This window comes from Phyllostomus hastatus, unplaced genomic scaffold, assembly GCF_019186645.2.
Source record: "Phyllostomus hastatus isolate PE091 unplaced genomic scaffold, TTU_PhHast_1.1 phas_scaffold_28, whole genome shotgun sequence".
NCBI classification, from domain to species: Eukaryota; Metazoa; Chordata; class Mammalia; order Chiroptera; family Phyllostomidae; genus Phyllostomus; species Phyllostomus hastatus.
The window spans coordinates 1435380-1442388 of record NW_025334022.1 but is presented as its reverse complement, the minus strand read 5'-3'; the positions used below and the strand labels follow the sequence as shown (position 1 = coordinate 1442388).

Genomic DNA, 7009 nt, shown 5'->3' with positions numbered 1-7009 from the left:
ATCTGAGAAGCACTTTATCTGCCCTTCCATTCTAAATGAGAGCTTTGCTGGATAGAGCAATCTGGGATATAGGTCCTTGTCTTTCATGACTTGGAATACTTCTTTCCAGCCCCTTCTTGCCTGTAAGGTCTCTTTGGAGAAATCAGCTGACAGTCTGATGGGAACTCCTTTGTAGGTGACTGTCCCCTTATCTCTTGCTGCTTCTAGGATTCTCTCCTTCATTTTTACCTTGGCTAATGTAATTATGATGTGCCTTGGTGTGTTTCTTCTTGGGTCCAACTTCTTTGGGGCTCTCTGTGCTTCCTGGATTTCTTTGAAGTCTATTCCCTTTGCAAGATTGGGGAAGTTCTCCTTTATTATTTGTTCAAATACCTCTTCCACTTGTTGCTCTTCCTCTTCTCCTTCTGGTACCCCTATAATTCGGAAGTTGGAACGTTTAAAGATGTCCTGGAGGCTCCTAAGCTTCTTCTCATTTTTTTTTTTGAATTCTTATTTCATCATGTTTCCTGCTTGGTTGTTTTTTGCTTCCTTCTGGTCCACTCTATGGTTTTGAGACCCAGTTTCCTTCCCATCACTATTGGCTCTCCGTGCATCTTCCTTCATCTCTTTTATGGTAGCCTGCATTTTTTCATCTAATTTACACCCAAAGTCAACCAATTCTGTGAGCTCCCTGATAACCAGTGTTTTGAACTGTGCATCTGATAGATTGGCTATTTCTTAGTCGCTCAAAAGGATGAGTCCTGGGGGACTGATCTGTTCTTCTGTTGGAGACATGTCTCTCTCTGTCTCTCTTTTTTTTTCCCTGTCTGGTCGCTCTTGTTACGGTGGGGGGTGGAGCCTTAGGTGTTTACCTGGGCTGGGTACCCCAGTCGCGAGATTGTGATGTATGTGGGGACGGGTGAGGGGGCGGGAGGGAACAATGGCGGTAGTTCCGTTCTCCTGGGATCACAGTCCCTTCTCTGAGATCCTGGTTTGTGTGCTCTGCCCTGGTCCACAATCGCTGCTTCACTGGGTCCGCCAGCCACTGCTTGCATACTCAGGGCCCACCGCTGTGATCTTGCGTGTCCTGGATGGCTTACGCGCCCAGTTTGCACCGAGTTCTCCCCGATCACCATGCGCTGCTGCCTACCGGCGCCCTCCCAGCTCCGCCCTTCCTACCAGTCTGGACAAACGGGTCTACTTCAACTTCTTGGCTGTCCGACTTCCATTCAGATAAATTCTCTATCAGTTCTGGGTGTTATTCTAGCTCTAAATTGTTGTTGTTCTAATCTTGGTTGTGCGTGGAGGTACGGTGCGTCCACCTATGCCTCCATCTTGCTGGAAGTCCAGCTTTAAATAATTTTCAGTAAAAGATAGAAAAATGAAAATCTTTACACTTGATTTGTCTCCTATATCTTTAAGGCCCAATTCCCCTTCTAAAAGGAGAAGAGCAACAGTTTGGCCAAAACCTGTGGAAAGTAGACTTATTGCATTTAAAACAATGTTACTTTTGTATAGATTTTTGAAATTTATTTCAAAATATTATTTATGTGGCATCATGTAGTGGCAAATATAATCAAACAGCTGACTTTTTTACCATTTCAATAAACTGTTACAATTGGGAAAAACAAATTGGAGGTAATGAATGGTGTGCTGATTTGAGAGAAGAGAGTGAGAGATTCGCCATGCAATGGTGTGTTATTATCTGTGGAAAAGGCCACATAGAAAATTAAATTAAATTGAAGTCTTCATCCAGATGAAATTAATGTGGTAAAGAATAATGTACACAAATAGAAGTAAAACATTATTGGGTTTGACGGTCAATGAAATGCATGAATTCAGAGGAACATTTTCCCTTGTATTTGGATTTCCCATCAACATTTTAAACTGTTGTGTGGCTTTCAGAAAGCAACCTTCTGTAACAGGGTGCAGCCAAGGGGGGTCTCAAATGGGGATTTGTAGTGGAGTCCAGAACTTAGGATGTCCAGGAAATATTGTTTTATATATATGATGTCCTCACCCCCACAAACATTGAGAGTTGTTTTGAATAGAACAGTTTTGTAGATAACCTCTGGAATGGTCATTTAACATATCTATAACCTTTAATTGGTTGCATAGATATGTTAAATAGCTGTGGCCATGCTTTGAGCCAGGGGGATGGGAGTGACTTCAACCCAGGATGTAACTGGGAGGTAACTCCCTCTGGGTACAGCACCTATGTAAAAGCTTGCAGATGATTGGCTCCATGCCATGGGGCTGTGCCTGCCTGGATTTACTATGGCAGCCTAGTAAAGCTGGAAGAATACGGAAATGCTGGCAGGTGTAGCTGATTGTGGGAGGAGTTGGAAATAGGGCTGCAGAGGAAGATTGGTGCTGGGATTTAAACCTGGCGCAGGAGCCTTGCTGTTTTTGGGGGACCACACAGCTTTGGTGAAAGTTAGGACCATGCAGCTTTAGGGTGCTCCCTTTTTGCCATGTGGCTTAGTAAGCAGGAGAGAATTTGCTTAGAAGAAAAGGGGTGAAAGGATTCTTGCTGGTGGGACATGAGAAGGTGCCACATAGTTTTGGATTAACTGGAGATCGTGGCAGCAACACAGCTAATGATGCCCCGAAACCGAGGAGCTGCCTAAACCACGGACTTCTACTTCTTTTCCTGAGATATGGTATCCCAGACTGGGCAAGGGGGAAAAGGAAAGACTGTGTGTTTGTGGGTATTCTAAAGGACTTTAGAATTTTTAATGAAGACATTAAGTCACTACTCTAAATCTGTATAGCTTTTTAAATAAATAATCCCTTTCCTTTTCACCAATCTCTGGCATTGAGAGACGTTTTTCCCTGGTGGTGGGCAAGGAAAATCTAGAATGGGGGGAACCTCTGGAGCACAAAGTTGGGTCCATCCGGTAACAGTATATCATTCCCCCCGCCCCCGGATCTGTTCTGTAACACTTCCTTTATGGACACAATTATAAATATATTGTTGTATTCTGTGGTTATAAACTATTATTAAAATGAACATGGATTTGAATAATAACTTTTAAAAAGGGTACTTTTATGTAAAGTATCTCAATCAGTTGGGAAATAGTTTGATAAGATGAAAGGGGCATTGGCTTTGAAATCAGGGAAACAATTTGAAGGACTCAGGTAAGTGATTTAACTTCTATTCCTCTGTTTCTTCATCTGTAAAATGGAAATAATAATGGTATCTACCATTTAGACCTCAAGAGTATAATATAAATGAATATATGTAAAGTGCTTAGCACATACTAAGCACTGAATAAATATTTTTCAAGTGCCTCAATTATAAGTAAATTTAACTTTATTTTATCAGAAGCTTCACTGAGGAATTTCAGTACTATTGGTATTTCTTTTAGTATACTTGCCATATCTTTTTTTTGAAGTAACAAAAATGGTGGAATTTCATATTTATTTACAGGACACTGCAAGATATGAAATTTCACATAGAAACAAGAAACCCATTGAGAGGAGAAGCTTTATACAGTGTGTACAGTTTGGAACTATTCAAGCAAAGTGTTGTTGTTAAAAGTGCTAAAATAACAAAATCAATTTTAAAAGAGTTATTAGTAGACAAACAGTAAGACAAACTTACACCAAATATAGTACACAGAAAACAGCTTTTCATGCCTAAGCTGTACAATCTAAAAGTTAAAGTTTCCAGGAGTGCCATCCTTAAATTGTAAGGTGTAGCTGTCAGAGATAGTTTCTGGCACAACATTTTGATCTTCCTGTTCCTCTACAGAGAACTACTTTGCAATCAAGTTTAATGAAGCTTTGTACATAGACTGATTTTTATGATTTCATAGAGCTTCAATTTGTCCTAACTTCTGCATTCTTCAATCATTGTACTAACTTTCTCAGTTTTACTTAGTTTCTCAGCAACCTGAAAGACATTTGAAATGGCATCCAGAATCACCAGAATAATTTTGGTATCTGTTGCAGTTAACGGGTTCACCAATGGCTGTATTAGCCACAAAGAATGAGGTATACAACCTGTTCAACTGTTCCATCACTTGTACAGTTGGTCACAGCTCATATAGCTTCCTTTTATGCCTTAAAGTTTGTATTAGAGAGAAAAACAATGAGAAATGGAACTAATCCATGATTCACTACTTGTTGTGTCTGGTTCTGGCAGCCAGCTGTGATGTTTGACATTGTCCATGTAGCTGCTTTCTGGGTATTAGTTTTAGAGTTCATTAGTAGTCTGGGAAAGATGGCAAGGGCTTCTGCATTGATTGCAACCTGAATCTGTTTATCTGTCCAAGTGACAATTTTTCCTATGGTTCTTAGTGCAAGATTCACAATTGGCAATTCAGTAGCTTCTAGGAGCTTCACAAGTGAGGGCACCACTTCTGTTTTCACAACAATTTCAATTCATTCATTTGGGCCTTTGGTAAAGTAGGAAGTGGCCCAGCAGTTATCTGTTAATATTTCTGGATCATCATAATGCAGAATACAAACTAAAATAGGAAGAATCTCCTTGACAGAGGAGGTGCAGTATTGTGACAAAGATTTGAAAGTGTCCAGGTAGGATTATATAAGTAACCACATGCTAAAGATGACATGTCAGGAAATGCAAGAAGAGCCAACAGTGGATCAACTGCACCATACTTGATTACCAAGTCTCAGAAAATTGAACCATCACCTGCGATATTTCTTAGAGACACTATGGCTTGTTCACTGATGTGAACACAAGGAGATGCTAACAGAGAAATGAATTCTGGGATAGCACCTGCATCTGCTACAGCCTTAGCCTCTTTTGATGTCCCAGAAGCAATGTTAGTGAAGGCCCAGGCAGATTCAAACTGAACAGGACTATAGTCAATTTTTCCCAAGAAAGACACAAAACTTGGAATCAAACCAGCCCAGATTATATTGTTTATGAGTGGCTGTTTTTCTCTAGAAAGTAGTTTCCTCAAGGTTTGAGTAGCTTGGAGCTGGCTTTCCAAATTGTTGGTATTTATGCCTTTGACAGTGTCCTCAGCAGACCAATTCACAGAGCCCTGGGTGTTGCAGGTTCTCCACCCCTGCAGTGAAGAAGGAGCATCATCAGGAAACAAACTGACAATTCTCCTTTTCAGCATCTGGTCATCCTTCCTAGATTTCCTCAGCTCCACATTAACTTCTGTTCAGCAACACTTCATTTCTGTACTCTTTCCCCTTGTTCTTGGATCTATTAACATGGGCAGCTGGGGAATTAACATTCATATTGTTGCACATAGTTATGAGACAAAGGGAGATAGCTGCACATTTGGCTCAAGCTTTCACAGGAGACAGTGTGGGGTGGACAACCTGCATTTTGGTAGCTCTGAAAATGACCACCACGAGATAGTATATTTGCAGCATCTTATGTTTCTCTCTGTACCACTCCCTTTATGATTCTTCTTTATCCTCTTAGTTTCTTTTAATGTATTATTTCTTTACTTGTTTGATTTATCAATTGTATTTTTATCCTGAGGACTACTGCTCCCTTTCTATTCCACCTTTCTCTTCATCCATTCTCCTATTATCTCCAGTCTTTCCTCTGCTTTTACTCAAACCTTGATTTTTCTAGGAGCTATAGCCTCTGAGGCATGTTTACTATTTGATAGATTCTTGTTCAATAGCTAAAGCCCTTCAGAGGAAAGGTAATATATAAATGAGGTGAGACTAGTACATTACTTTAGCGATGTGACTAGATTTTTTGAACACACATGCCAGAAAGTATATTTTCAAATAAGTATTGTTATAGTCATAATAGTCACTGTTGATCCTGTGGACTTGATCCATTGGTCTGCAATAATATACCTTTTATTATTAGCATGGGCCTCAAGTAACAAGTGTTTTGTGTTCTAGCAAGTTTGTTGTGTACCCCAAGTCAGAGATAGTTTTCAACCTTCACACTCCATCAAAACCCTCATGGTCTCCCTACCCAAACTATTACAGTGGCCAGTCATTAATTTTTGCCCCTGGACATTCAAGCTCAACTAGCTTACTCCTTGCTTCATCTTATACACTTGGAAAGGCCCCAACTCTAGTTAAATACAACTTTCTGCCCATTTCCACACCTGTACCCCTACAGCTGAATGCAGAGAAGGAAAAAACACAACCACCCCTTTAAATAGATCCTTAATGCTGGTCAAGAATCACACAACATTTTCCTAGGCCATTCATTCTTCTCTCATAAATTACTATTTCACATTTGTACTCTCTTCAGACTTTCAACATTTCCTCCTCCCATAATACTCTTATCTGAAAGAAAATGGAAAATAGAAATAACTCTCATAATCCCAAACTGCATGCCGTGGAACTGTGCCTGTTTGCCCATGTTCCTATCCAATGCCAGCACTTCCACTTTACCACTAGATTCCATGCCCACTAACAAACTCCAGGACATCACACCAGCAATTCATCAGTCTCTCTCCTGCATCATCCATTTTCTAATTTCTACTGAATCATTGCCATCAAAGTTTTAAAAATTCTGTTACTTTTCCATCTGAAAAATTCTTTATTCCACATCTCCCTCTAGCAACTCCTGTCTTAGTTTTTATTCCCTATTTTATAGAAAAACTGCTCAAAAATAAAAATCATCCATCCTCACAAGTATGTTGAGGGTATGCCATCCTTACAACCATCCTCACAAGTATGCAGTCGGGTTTTTGCCATCACTGTTTCACAAAAACTGTTCTTTTCAAGATAATCAATGATCTCCCCATTGATAAATCCAATGTTCAGTACCAACCTTATATGCCTTGTTAGTAGTAATTGTTATAGTTGATCACTCCTTCTTGATTGGCTTCCAGAACCCCACACACTTCCTTTTCATTGACTTTTTTGTTATCTTCTTTGCTGATTCCTCTTATTGACTCAACTTCTAGAGTACCCTCCAGATCAGACCTTGGTTTTAGTCTCTTCTTTATCTATTGAACCCTGAGGCAGTCTTTGGTACTCTCATCCATTCTTTAAATATTATTTGTATGCTGGATATTTCCAGATATACATAATCAGACTTCTCCCCTCAACTCCAGACTCACAT

At 39.9% G+C, this 7009-nt stretch overlaps 1 pseudogene; it reads right to left on the bottom strand.

Moving 5' to 3' along the window:
- Positions 1-3635: 3635 nt before the first annotated feature.
- On the bottom strand, positions 3636-5214 carry LOC123805201 (annotated as a pseudogene).
- Between the last annotated feature and the right edge of the window lie 1795 nt (positions 5215-7009).